Source organism: Macaca fascicularis, chromosome 2, assembly GCF_037993035.2.
Source record: "Macaca fascicularis isolate 582-1 chromosome 2, T2T-MFA8v1.1".
In the NCBI taxonomy this organism is placed as follows: domain Eukaryota; kingdom Metazoa; phylum Chordata; class Mammalia; order Primates; family Cercopithecidae; genus Macaca; species Macaca fascicularis.
This window is the reverse complement of record NC_088376.1, coordinates 84,264,114-84,277,587: the sequence shown is the minus strand read 5'-3', so window position 1 is coordinate 84,277,587 and position 13,474 is coordinate 84,264,114. Positions and strand designations below refer to the sequence as shown.

The window sequence follows — 13,474 nt, the reverse complement described above, 5'->3', positions numbered from 1 at the left end:
TCACTCACAAAGAGTCCTTACCACCCTCAAAAAAGCCCTAGGACTTCCAACTCTTCAAAGGCCGACTCCTCTCACAGATACCGCCATTCCTTGCCGGCCGCCGCCACAACCGATTCAAAAAGTAAGCGGCTCTCTCTAAGAGCCATGCCGATTGGCGTGTGATGTCAACCTCTTTCCCATAGGCAGGAGTCTCCAGAGGGCCGGTGATTGGTCGACGCTCTTCACCTCCCGGCAGGCGCCGCTTGATTGGTTGTGCGTGTGTTTCAAATAAGCCCAACGGCTCGGACGTCGGGTCGTCAGGAGTTTGCAGGGAAGTGCCCGGATGTGGCCAGGAGGTGGCGGTGGTGGCTCCTGAGCTCTTATAGGAGTAGCAGGTGTTTCTGTGACTACCGCGTATTTACTCAGTAAACATCCTATTTCCTGAGGAAAGTTTGGGTGGATTCTCCTCGGCCCCACCCAGCTTTTTTTTTTTAAACGATACCAAATCTTCTAAACTTAAATCAGTGCCGCCAGAGATAAATGTTTCCCTGCTGGTTGCTGTGAGCTGTAGGATTTTCCTATCGGGATGCTTTCTGCTTTACGAATGTATTTAAATTTGAGTTAAGGGATTTTGACTTTGATAGTTGTATTGGCGTGTGGCAAGGCCAAGGACCGGTCCTAGAACTCGGGCTCCCCAGGTGGACTTCGAATCAGCAGCCTCTTATTTAAATCCTATTATTTAAAGCACTGCGCTCCCATCTAGGGAATATCGCGGGTTAGAATCAATTCTTAGAAATTTGAAAAATTCTCGGATTTTTAAAAAGATAAGCTTGCATTTGATAAAAATATGCCACTAGATTCTAGAATTTTTGGAGCCAAATTGCCTCCTCGTTGCCCCCCTCCGCCCACTAAGAACTTGTACTTTCCCCTAAAGTCTAGTCAAGAATTTATCAAGTTTTTCCTGTGATTAGAGTTGCTATTATGAAAATAATTTCTTTATTCTCTAAATATGATACCATATAACACAATCTCTTAAGAAAAATACACCCCCACCGGGTGGGTTTATGCATAGTTCCCACCTGAAGGCTAATATAAATAAAAGAAGAAAGGGGAATCAGATGCCAGAACCTAAATACCAATAAGAAGAGGCAAACGTGTACTTTGGGATGGAACACTTGTGAGCATCTCAAGCAGGTCGTGGGGACTTAATAATTTTTTCTAATTTTGTCAGGCAATCTTAGAATGCCGGAAAAGTTTATAATGCTGTCCACAAAATGAATGAAGCAATCTGGTAATTATTGGTTTCCCTGCTTATCAGTATTTAAGTCTGACCTTCATTAAAATGCTGTGATAACTGTTAGGGCAGAAGAAAAGAAAAACAAGAATTGAAATTTCCATTTGGAATGTGCTTGCATATTTGGAAGTTGGGTGTGCCCAGCATTCCAAAAATGTTCATCACTGAAAACATATTAAGCTACTGTGAGAAGCAGCCCTACTTCCTTTGTGCACCGCTTTCTGCTCAACAGACTTTCCAAGGCTAATGATTAACTGTGTATGGTATCATTGCCATGAATTTTCAACTTCCCTAACAAAAGCTATACTTGATTTCTTTTAAGGGATGTGTGGCAGTTAGATTAACAAATAAAATCTTTTTCACTCTCTTAGGTCTTCATTTACTCAGCAAATATTTACTAACTTTAAGACAGCCATTGTGCTTGTTGGGGTTTTAAAAATGAATACGGCATAGAAAACTGCCTCTCTGGACCACACAATCTGGTGAGGGAAATTAGCAGATAAACAGATAATTAGAGTATAAGGGAGAGAAGAAAGAGAATCAACATACTGATAGTTTACTATGCACTTTATACCTTATTTAATCCTTAAAATAACGCACAAGTAGGTATCATAGTCTCATGATACCATGAAACTGTAGGAAAGGTTTAAGTAACTTACCCAGTCTCCTAATAAATATTTTAGCCTGCATTAGAACCCAGAAATAATAGATGAGTGTAAATAAAGTCTAGTATAGATCTGTCTGCAGGCTCAAAGAAAGCAATGTGGAGAGGAGTATTTCAGAAAATTGTGTGCATAGGTGATCATATGCCACTTAATTGCACCTAGCAGAAGGCAGGTGTCTGGTAAAGTAAAACATGATCCCTAATCTTCAGGTCTTTTCAAAAAGCTAGTACTGCAAAGGCAAATATTACACATTGCTCTCTAATAAACACAGGAATCTCACATGTAGGTACCAAATATTTCTAGAGTGAATGAGCTAGATCCAAGTTCATTCATGATATTTGAGAGACTGGATGTCCTGATTAACCTATTCATAGGTTATCCATTTAATAACTATTAAGCACCCATTAGGCACTATGCTAGCACTGAGAATATAGCTGTGACAAGACAAACATGGACCTTGTTCTCATGATACTTCTAGCAGATAGCTGTATTTGTGGTGAAAATTTATTGTATGCATAGGTTTCACAGAATTCAAATACCTACAAAACAATGATGCAAGTAACTTAGTCTTACTGAGTCAGAAACTGTTTCAAGTGCTAGAGTGTTTCAAGATCAGCATTATGAAAAATGTTTAAATACTATATAGGGCATAGGCAATTGAACTGAATGGCATATTAACCTTGAAATTTTTTAAAAAATTAAATGCTTAATATTAGCTTGTTTACTTGCACTTTAGGCTCTCATAAAAGCTCAGTATATATAGGAGATAGTGAACAGTTTGGTGTGCCTGGATCATTATACACATGAAGAGGAGAGTGGAAGACAACTGGCATATGCTAGTTTAGGCTGGGTGTGGGGCTCATGCCTATAATTCCAGCACTTTGGGAGACTAAGGCAGGAGGATGCCTTGAAGCTGGGAGTTCAAGAACAGCCTAGGCAACAAAGTGAGGACCCCGCCCCCGCCCCACCCCCAGTCTCTACAATAAAAGTAAAAATTAAAATATTACCCGACTTTGGTAGCCTGTGCCAGTGGTCCCAGTCCCCAGGAGGCTGAGGCGGGAGGATTATCTGAGCCCAGAAGTTCAAGGCTGTAGCGAGTTATGAGCTCCTCACTGCACTCCAGCCTGGGCGATAGAGCAAGACCCACGGGCCCCGCCCCCATCTCTTAAAAAAAAATAAATAAATGCTGGCCAGGTGCGGTGGCTCATGCCTGTAATCCTAGCACTTTGGGAGGCCGAGGCAGGCAGATCACGCGGTCAGGAGATCGAGACCATCCTGGCTAACACGGTGAAATCCCGTCTCTACTCAAAATACAAAAAAATTTAGCCAGGCTTGGTGGCGGGCGCCTGTAGTCCCAGCTACTCGGGAGGCTGAGGCAGGAGAATGGCATGAACCCGGGAGGCGGAACTTGCAGTGAGCCGAGATCGCGCCACTGCACTCCAGCCTGGGCGACAGAGCGAGACTCCATCTCAAAAAATAAAAATAAAAAATAAAAAGTAAAATAAATGCCATGTTAAAAGGAGCTTGGGAAGGGCTCCACTGCCATGACAGAATTTAAACTTTATGCTGAAAGCACTGAACATCAATTAAAAACCTTGAAGCAAGAAAATTATATGGTCTGGCTTTTTTTGTCTTTTGTTTTTTGTTTTTTGAGACGGAGTCTTGCTCTCTCTCCCAAGCTGGAGTGCAGTGGCCGGATCTCAGCTCACTGCAAGCTCTGCCTCCCAGGTTTACGCCATTCTCCTGCCTCAGCCTCCTGAGTACCTGGGACTACAGGCGCCCGCCACCTCGCCCGGCTAGTTTTTTTATTTTTTTTTATTTTTTTTAGTAGAGAGGGTTTCACCGTGTTAGCCAGGATGGTCTCGATCTCCTGACCTTGTGATCCGCCCGTCTCGGCCTCCCAAAGTGCTGGAATTACAGGCTTGAGCCACCACGCCCTGCCAGTCTGTGCTATTTTTTTAAAGGTAGCAATCCGGACGGGACGCAGTGGCTCAAGCCTGTAATCCCAGCACTTTGGGAGCCCAAGACGGGCGGATCACCTGAGGTCAGGAGTTTGAGACCACCCTGGCCAATATGGTGAAACCTTGTCTCTAAGAAAACTACAAAAATTAGCTGGGCGTGGTGATGCGCACCTGTAGTCCCAGCTACTCCAGAGACTGAGGCAGGAGAATCGCTTGAACCCAGGAGGTGGGGGTTGCAGTGAGCCGAGATCAAGCCACTGCACTCCAGCCTGGGCAACAGAGCGAGACTCTGTCTCGAAAAAAAAGAAAAAAAAGTAGCAATCCGGGAACACAACACAACCTCACTTGAAATAGAAGAATGAAAGAGAAGAAAGACCAGTGAGAATACGGTTGAATTCAAACTCATAGGAAATGATAGTCTGAACTAAGATAGAAAAGATGAATTGGAGAGATAAAGAAGGAAAAATTACTTGGACTTTGATTAAATATAGAGGATGAGAGTGGAATCAAAATATGTAAAAATTACTACATCCATATAAATTTCTGAAAAATAGCAGTATCATTAAATAAATAGAACAGTTTCCAAATTCAGAAAACTAGTTCTCTGACTTTCTTCTTTTGATGAACCAGCCAATTAGATTCACAGTTCCTTGAATTTTTGAATCCCAAAACCTCAATTCAACACTTATTTTGAAGGACAATATCCTAAATGTTTTACACTCAGAATTGCTTTAGCTCTGAAATGTTAACTTCAAACATTCCATTCTGATTACAACATTTTCTTCCCATCTCCTAATCCCTTTCACACATGAATCAAGGATGTTTAGCCTTCAGTTTGCCCTAATGATAGCAGCCCTTTCTAAGCGATGGTCATTAAGTCAACTGCTGAAAGACCACCACTTTCACTGTCTTACTTCTTTTCCTGCCTCTCTGATCTTTCCTTCTCAGTTTTCTTTGCTTAGTTATTATTTTTCCCCAAACCATTATTCTCAGGCAACCCCCTTTTCCTAGGTGAACTCATTCATTCCCAGGGATTTAAGTTATATGCATATGGTTCCGAGTCTCTCTTTCTTGCCAGACCTTGTTGAAACCTACTCTATAAAGCCAGTTGTTTACCAATTTTTTCTGCTCCTGTGACCCACAATCCTATCAAACTCTATATGTGCTAAAGTGAATTCTTCACTTTCCCCAGCTCTCCCTCTTTTCTCTCTTCTGCTTCTTGTATTTCTCTCTTGTTTAGTAGAATTCCCATTCACTCTGATTCCCAAGTTGGATCTCTCAAAGTCATCTTCCTGTTCCCTTCCTCCTCTGGGTCTCCCTGCACGACCACCCCCAACATCATTCTCCCAATTTGACCTGAAAAACATTTTTAGAATCTGAATCTTCCCCTTTCAGTCCACTGCCCGAGTTTAGGCCTTCATTATCTCTCATCCAAACTATGGCAAGGACAGCCTTCTAGTTGGTCTTTTGGGAACTAATCACTCTCTCTACTTCCAGTCATCATTCACAGAATTATCTTCTTTTAGAAAACTAAATATGACGATGTATCCCCCTGCTTAAAAACAAAACTAAACCAAAAGACATGGTTTCTTCACTGCTCACAGGATAAAGTCCAATATAGGATGGACTTCCCAAGAGGACTGTAACCTAATTTTCTATCACCCTCACCCCTACCACATACGCACCCTGTGTTCAGCCATACTGAACTTTTCATGAGTCCACAAACATTCCCGGTGATTTCATAAATCCCTACCTTTGAATATTCTTTTCCACCTGCCCTGCCTCCCTTTGTCTGCATGAAAATTCCTATTCATTCAGGACCCCACTCAAGTATCACCTCAATGAAGCCTTCTTTGACTATCCCATGGAGAGTAAACTGCTGCTTCTGTTTTGTAAGAGCTTAATACTGTTTATACCTCAGTATGGCTCCTGTCACCTTGTATTGTAAATATTGGTTAACATGGCTGTCTCCTCTGTTAAAATATGAGCTACTCAAGAATAGGGAAAATAACCATATCCTTTTCATCTTTGTACCCTGGCACTTGTGCTCTCAAAAAATATTTATTGAGGCTGGGCACAGTGGCTCACCCCTGTAATCCCAGTACTTTGGGGGCTGAAGTGGGCGGATCACTTAACCTCAGGAGTTTGAGACCAGCCTGCAGCAACATGGAGAAACCCCATCACTACCAAAACTGCAAAAAATTAGCTGGGCATAGGGGTGCACTCCTGTGGTCCCAGCTGCTCAGAGTGGGGGACTGGGGTGGGAAGATCTCTTGACCCCAGGAGGCAGAGGTTGCAGTCAGCTGAGATCATGCCACTACAGTCTAGCCTGAGCAGCAGAGCAAGACCCCATCTCAAAAAAAAATTTGCAAAAAATAAAAATTACGGAAAAAAGGGAAAGCGGAAAGATAACCAGATTTTTTAGTACTTTGATTTCTGTCTATATCTTATTTCATGTCAGAGGCTGGCTGGGGTTTCTGCATCTTTTTTTTTTTTTTCCATCAGTAAATTAGCAGCCATGAATACTCCTTCTCTACTTGTTACTGTTGCTTTATCAATTGTTCATGATGTCAAAATAGGTCAGTAAGTTCATGTTGACTTATTACTGCCTATTTCTACTTATTAACTTGGTTATAGTTTTGTGTATAAATTGGAATAAATTATCTGCATACTAAATATTAGAATGTGCTTTCTAACCCTATGTGTTTCTCTCTCTCTTTTTTTTTTTTTTTTTTTTTTTGAGGTGAGTTGGAGTTGGCTTTGTCACTCAAGCTTGAGGGTAGGCACCATTATAGCTCACTGCAGTCTCAAACTCTTGGGAGTTCCTGGACTTCAGCAATCCTCCCACCTCAGCCTCCTGAGTAGCTGGGACTATAGGTGTGTGCCACCACACCCATCTAATTTTTTTTTTTTTTTAATTTCAAGAGATGTTGTCTCACTGGCCCACACTGGTCTCGAACTTCTGGGCTCAAGCAATTCTCCCACCTCAGCCTCCTGAGTCACTGGAATTACAAGGCATGAGTCATCATACCTGGCTAACCCTATGTTTCCTAAAAATATGTGGTAACTGAGCCGGGCGGGGTGGCTTACGCCTGTAATCGCAGCACTTTGGGAGGCCGAGGCGGGTGGATCACGTGGTCAGGAGATCGAGACCATCCTGACTAACAATGTGAAACCCCGTCTCTACTAAAAATACAAAAAATTAGCCAGGCATGGTGGCGGGCACCTGTAGTCCCAGCTACTTGGGAGGCTGAGGCATGAGAATGGCGTGAGCCTAGGAGGTGGAGCTTGCAGTGAGCCGAGATCGCGCCACTGTACTCTAGCCTGGGCGACAGAGCGAGACTCCGTCTCACAAAAAAAAAAAAAGAAAATGTGGTAACTGTTTCCCCATGATTACAGGGTATCTTAGCCCATTTCATTTCTATAAAGGGATAACTAGCTGGCCACAGTGGCATGTGCCTGTAATCTCAGCTACTCAGGAGGCTGAAGTGGGAGGATCACTTGGGCCCAGGAGTTCAAGGCTGCTGTGAGCCATGATTGCACCACTGCTCTCCAGCCTAGGTGACACAGTGAGACCCCACTCTAAAACAATTTTTTTGTTGTTGTTTTTAAGATGGAGTCTGGCTCTGTCATCCAGGCTGGAGTGCAATGGTGTGATCTTGACTCATTGCAACCTCCATTTCCTGGGTTTAAGGAATTCTCCTGTCTCAGCCTCCCGAGTAGCTAAGATTACAGGCACATGCCACCACACCTGGCTAATGTTTGTATTTTTAGTAGAGATGGGTTTTCACCATGTTGCCCAAGCTGGTCTCAAACTCCTGACCTCAAGTGATCTGCCCGCCTCAGCCTCCCAAGGTGCTGGGATTATAGGCCTGAGCTACCGCTGCCGGCCTCACAGCTTATGGTTCTGCAGGCTGTATAAGAAGCACAGTGCCAGCATCTGCTTCTGGTGAGGCCTCTGGAAGCCTCCATGCATGGTAGAAATGGAAGGGGAGCTGGTTTGTGCAGAGGCATCACATGGTGAGAGAGGAGGCAAGAGTGAAAGCAGGGAGGTGCCAGAGGACAGATTCTTATTTTCAGAAACAAGGTCTCATTCTGTTGCTCAGACTGGAGTGCTAATCATAGCTCACTGTAACCTCAAACTCCAGGCTCACCTGCCTCAGAGTTCTGAGTAGCTGGGACTACAGGCATGAGCCACCACACCTGGCTCAGACTGTTCTAAACAAGCGATTCTTACAGGAACTAATAGAGCTAGAACTCATTCATTACTCCAAGGACATCACCAAGCCATTCATGCGAGATCTCCCCCATAACTCAAACACCTTCCATTAGTGCCACCTCTAACACTGGAGATCAATTCAACATGAGGTTTGGCGGGTCAAATATCCAGAGTATAACTGGGGGTAATATTCAAGGAAGGTGGCTTAAAATAATGCAAGCCAGTGTTTCTCTCTTAAATCCCCATAGCTTAATTGCTGAAACCTGATTTCTTCCAAGTCAATTTTGCAAGATTGCTTATGCAAATTGCCTGGAAGTAGCTACCAACACTGTTTACTTCTCTCTGTGCAGACGAAGAGCTTCTTGTCTCTTAGCGTGAACAGTTCCCCACTACTTCTTTGTTTCCCTGGTTTTTTGTCTTAGCCATCCTCTTCTGCAGTGCAACTACCAGATAGAGACACTTTGACTCGCATGCTGTCATTCTCAAGTGGGACTCTTCTCCTTGGGCCACCATCACTTTGCAGAGATTTCACACCTTGGGGTCCCCGAACACTTCTCTACAATAGGCTTCCCCCGTCTGCTTGAGAGGCTCTATAGCTTTAGAATAGGGAGCCTGATTCCCTGGGTTTCAGACCTGGCTTTTTCATTTCCTAGCCATGTGACCTTAAGCAAGTTGTTTTACATCCCTATGCCTCAGTTTGTTCTTCTGTAAAGGATATGATAGTACTTATCTCAAAGTATTGTTATGAGAATTGAAGGCGTTAATATAGATAATTGAAACATCGTGGCACATAGTAAATATTCAATAGATGTTAGCTGTTAATATTCCCATTACTTCCACTGCTATTATGGTTGCTACTACTCTTACTGCTATGTTATCTCAGCTGACCTGTAATTGCCTGATGGAAATGGTGGCTCTCTACACTGCCTTCCCACCCCTGACCACAGGAGCAATGGCACCTATGCTGCTGTTTCTCTTTCCCCACCCTACCCTATCCAATACAACACCTGTCCCCGCTACACCAAGGCTGACACAGGAAAGACCACCACTGAATTATTTTTTTTTTTTTGAGATGGAGTCTCACTCTGTTGCCCACGCTGGAGTGTAGTGGCAAGAACTCAGCTCACGGCAACCTCTGCCTCCCAGGTTCAAGCAATTCTCCTGCCTCAGCCTCCTGAGTAGCTGGGACTACAGGCGCCCGCCACCACGCCCGGCTAGTTTTTTGGGTTGTTTTTCTTTTTGTTTTTTTTTGTTTTTGTTTTTGTTTTTTTAGTAGAGATGGAATTTCACCATGTTGGCAAGCCTGGTTTCGAACAGCTGACCTTGTGATCTGCCCACCTCGGCCTCCCAGAGTGCTGGGATTACAGGCATGACCCACCGAGCCTGACCCATCATTGAATTATTTTCTCACCAAGAGGAACAGTTCCTTCTTCTATACCAAATCTAATCATTCTTTTTTTTTTTTTTTTTTTTTTTTTTTCCAATTCAGACGTTCTTACTAAACCCTCTTCTCTTTTCAGGAATCCTTGCTGCACCTAAGCTGTCTCCTCCTGTCTGGAAGACGTGTACTGCTTGCTGTGGCCCTTGGCCAGTCTTCTGCGCCCTTCCAGCACAGATCCTAGCCAAGATTCCTTATGTTAAATGTTAGCCTCTTCCTCCAGGTCCCTTCACTGGAAGTATTATAATTATTGAATTCATATGTCAAGGGGACAAAACCTGTTTAAAGCTTGTATGGGATATATATATACACACACACACACATATGTATATACACACACATTTATAATGTAATCACAATGACCAGTTCGTTGAATGTGAGAACTATAAAAAAAATGTAATCTACAATACCTAAGATGCTGAATGAACACGTTTTAGACACAAAATAACAAAGGAATTGAAGTACTTAGTATATTGAAGAATATGACATATTTTCCCCCATGCAATACAATAATTTTTGATGTGGAGGATGGAACTTCTTGTGGAGGAGCAGCTTCTCCATCTGCATCTCCAACCGGATTTGCTGACACTCTGGACCATCCTTCGGGATCCCCATCTCACCTTTGTTCCTCTTCCAGTTTACTCTTTCCTCTGTATTCATATTTCCTTTCCTCTCTCCCCTCTCTCCTCCATATCCATCTTTCTTTTTTTCATCTATACTCCCTCAGGGAAGCAGAGAATGGCGAGTTTAGGAAAGTTAGTATGTGATATGGTGTATCTACCCTCCTCCCTACCAATCTCATTCACAAATGTGCACACTGCCAGTACAATCATTCAATAAATTGGAGTAAACAAGATTTCTCACACCCTTATAGTTTGTTCTAGTCTACTAATGAGAACTGGTACATTTGAAAAATCATTAACTTTCTTACCAAGATGATCTAAGCAACAATTATTGTGGTGGGCTTTGTTTTTATTACCTAAATTTACAATAAAATATAATTTATAGATTTTACTTCCAAATATGAACTATTATATAATCAAGCAGTAACACCGTTTTATGGTAAATTTAAATCTTTCATCAAAGGATTAAATGTTTTACTTTACCTAAATATTAACATCGTAATGTCACCTAGATCTCATGTAATTGTTTTTCTCCTTTTATATTGCCATCCCTACCCTGCAACACATTCATTAAGTACATAGCTGTACATAATGCCACACTAGGTACAACTACAAACATTCAGTAACCCCCAAGAATTTATTATTTAAGATTATTATTTCAAAAGCTTTAGTGAATAATCATGGAGTTCTGTCCTTCTTTGGAATTATTAACATTTTCCAATTAAAATGTCATATTTCCAAGTTGGTTACATCTTCTAACCTGTCATCTGTGCCTATAAAATAAGCTTTAGAAATTATAATCACAGTGAGCCAGAAGAAGCTATTTTGCACACTTCAATAGTCGGTAAATTAGTATAGGAATTGTTACTTTATTCATTTGAACCATTAGGCTATAAATCACTTGACACAGATTTGCAAGACTCTACAAATTTAGCACTTAAAGTTTCATTTGGAAGAATAGAATTAGCTTTCTTTGAGGGAGCAAGAGGTTTCCAAATATGACAAAGCTATTATTTCAAATTATGTAATTTGATTAGTAAAATTTCAGATACGAGAGGAAAATAAAATCTCAGCTCCTTAGCCTCTTTCTCTATTTAACAGATGAATTTTACCGAGGCCCGCAATATAGAGGTTACACTCCTTTGCCAAGGTCAGATAACTAGTTACTGACAAAACCAAGATCAAAAGTTGTATTTCCATTAGTCTAGTCTTCTTATTATAGATGTTTATATTTTATATTGTACATATAAAAGTACCGATATCTTTATTCATAATACATATATGTTTTGCCTTTGAAATAATTAAGATGGTTTCAGTTATATAAGAACCTTTTTGGTCTTATTCACCAAGGTATCTCCATACCTCCAGCACTTAGCAACATGGCACATTCCTGACACATAGTAGTCTCAAAATTTATTCCAAGAATAGCATTGTAACTGATGTCCAAGAATTCATATTGCCTTCATCTGATCCATTCTCTAGCCTGCATTCAGAGTAACATAATGCAAGTCTAAACAGATTATGTCATCATCTCCTTAAAACACTTCAATCCTACTGGGCCTGCATAGTCTGACCTCTCTCTGCTTCTCCAATGTCATCTTATACTATGTTTACTTCCTTTCTCTTAGGTCTAACTATACCTGCCTTCCTTCTAAGCAGTTTTTGCACCTGCTCTTCTCTCTACCTACCCTTCTAATCCCCATTCCTTTAACCTAGAGTAGGTAACTGCTACTCATCTTTTAGTGTGGGCTCACTTCCAACTCTTTGAAAGGTCTTTTCTAACTACCCACGTTATCAGAACCCTCACTCACACCCCCCAGCACCATGAGTATCTCTTCTGTGGTACTTGATGTAATTACTAGATTAATGTTTGTCTCTTTCATTATCTAAGCCACATGAAAGTAGGGACAATGTCTTTTTGTTAACTATTTTGTCCACAGTGCCTGACAGATACAAGGCACTCAGATAGTGCTGAAATAACGAGGGAATGAATTAATACATAAATAATTTTATTCTTATTATAATATCAGTGGTGCTTTTTCCAAAGATAGTAAAGTTTCAATTATTTTTACTTTTATCTAATCCATTATTTATGACAAATTTTCCTTTTGTTTCTTACTAGGTATGATGGATGAAGTGGCGTATTTCCAAAATTAATAAATTTACATCTTTAATTGACATTTGAGTATCTTACTTAAGAATGACATGATTTTTGTACCATAGCCAGCCCAGCTATCAGTGGAAGAAGGTTAATGCTGATGCTACTAAACTAATTCAATTAAGACTTGCCATTGTTTATGAATGTAGGCAATTATCCATATCAAAAATTCCATTTTCTTACAACCTATGCTTTCATAAATTATACATAAATCTACATCTATAAATTGCCTCTTCCACACCATCAAGTAACTTTCAAACATGTGAGGTATCCCAAAGTGATAATGTTGGCCAGTTTAATTATGACAGTAACTCCATCTTTGTAGAATAGTATTTTCTATGACAATAATTTGAATACCCTGATTTACTTAGCAATAAAATTGTTACAGTTCAAATGAATTGAAAAATGGAGTTGCTAGTGCAGTTGAAATAAAAATGGAACCTAGACCATCAATTAATTGTGGATATTTGATCTGGACTGTATGCCCACTTCAAAATATATGAAAGCCAAATTGATATCACTAAATGGAGAAATAGATAATTTCACAATTATACCTGGAGATTTTAAGACCTGTTTTTCTTTTCTTTTCTTTTTTTTTTTTTTTTTTTTTGAGACAGAGTCTGGCTCTGTCGTCCAGGCTGGAGTGCAATGGTGCAATCTTGGCTCACTGCAACCTCTGCCTCCCAGGTTCAAGCAATTCTTCTCCCTCAGCCTCCCGAGTAGCTGGGATTACAGGCATGCACCACCACGCCTGGCTATTTTTTGTATTTTTAGTAGAGACGGGGTTTCTCCATGTTGGCCAGTCTGGTCTCGAACTCCTGACCTCATGATCTACCCACCTCAGCCTCCCAAAGTGCTGAGATTACAGGAGTGAGCCACCACGCCTGGCAGACCTGTTTTTCATTACTTGATAGAAAAACTAAATAAAATCAGTAATGAGAAAGATAACCTGAACAACCTATTAACCACTCACCTAGCAATTGCAGAATATGTATTTTTTTTCAGGGACATATAGTACGTGTTTTAAGGGTAAACCATACTCTGGACCATGAAACATGTCTCAGATTTTAAAAACTGAAATCATACAGAGTATGTTGTCTAACCACATTGAAACTAAATTAGAAATGAATAATAGAT

The 13,474-nt window shown here is 41.1% G+C and overlaps 1 protein-coding gene across 9 annotated transcripts in view; it reads right to left on the bottom strand.

The window, feature by feature from the left end:
• ECT2 (epithelial cell transforming 2) overlaps positions 1-156 on the bottom strand; it is a 71,592-nt gene extending 71,436 nt beyond the window's left edge. For all 9 annotated transcript variants that reach the window (XM_065540181.1, XM_065540185.1, XM_065540184.1 and 6 more), the window contains exon 1: positions 22-156. The gene's annotated coding sequence lies outside the window, so the exon portion shown is untranslated. The remainder of the gene's footprint in view (positions 1-21) is intronic.
• Between the last annotated feature and the right edge of the window lie 13,318 nt (positions 157-13,474).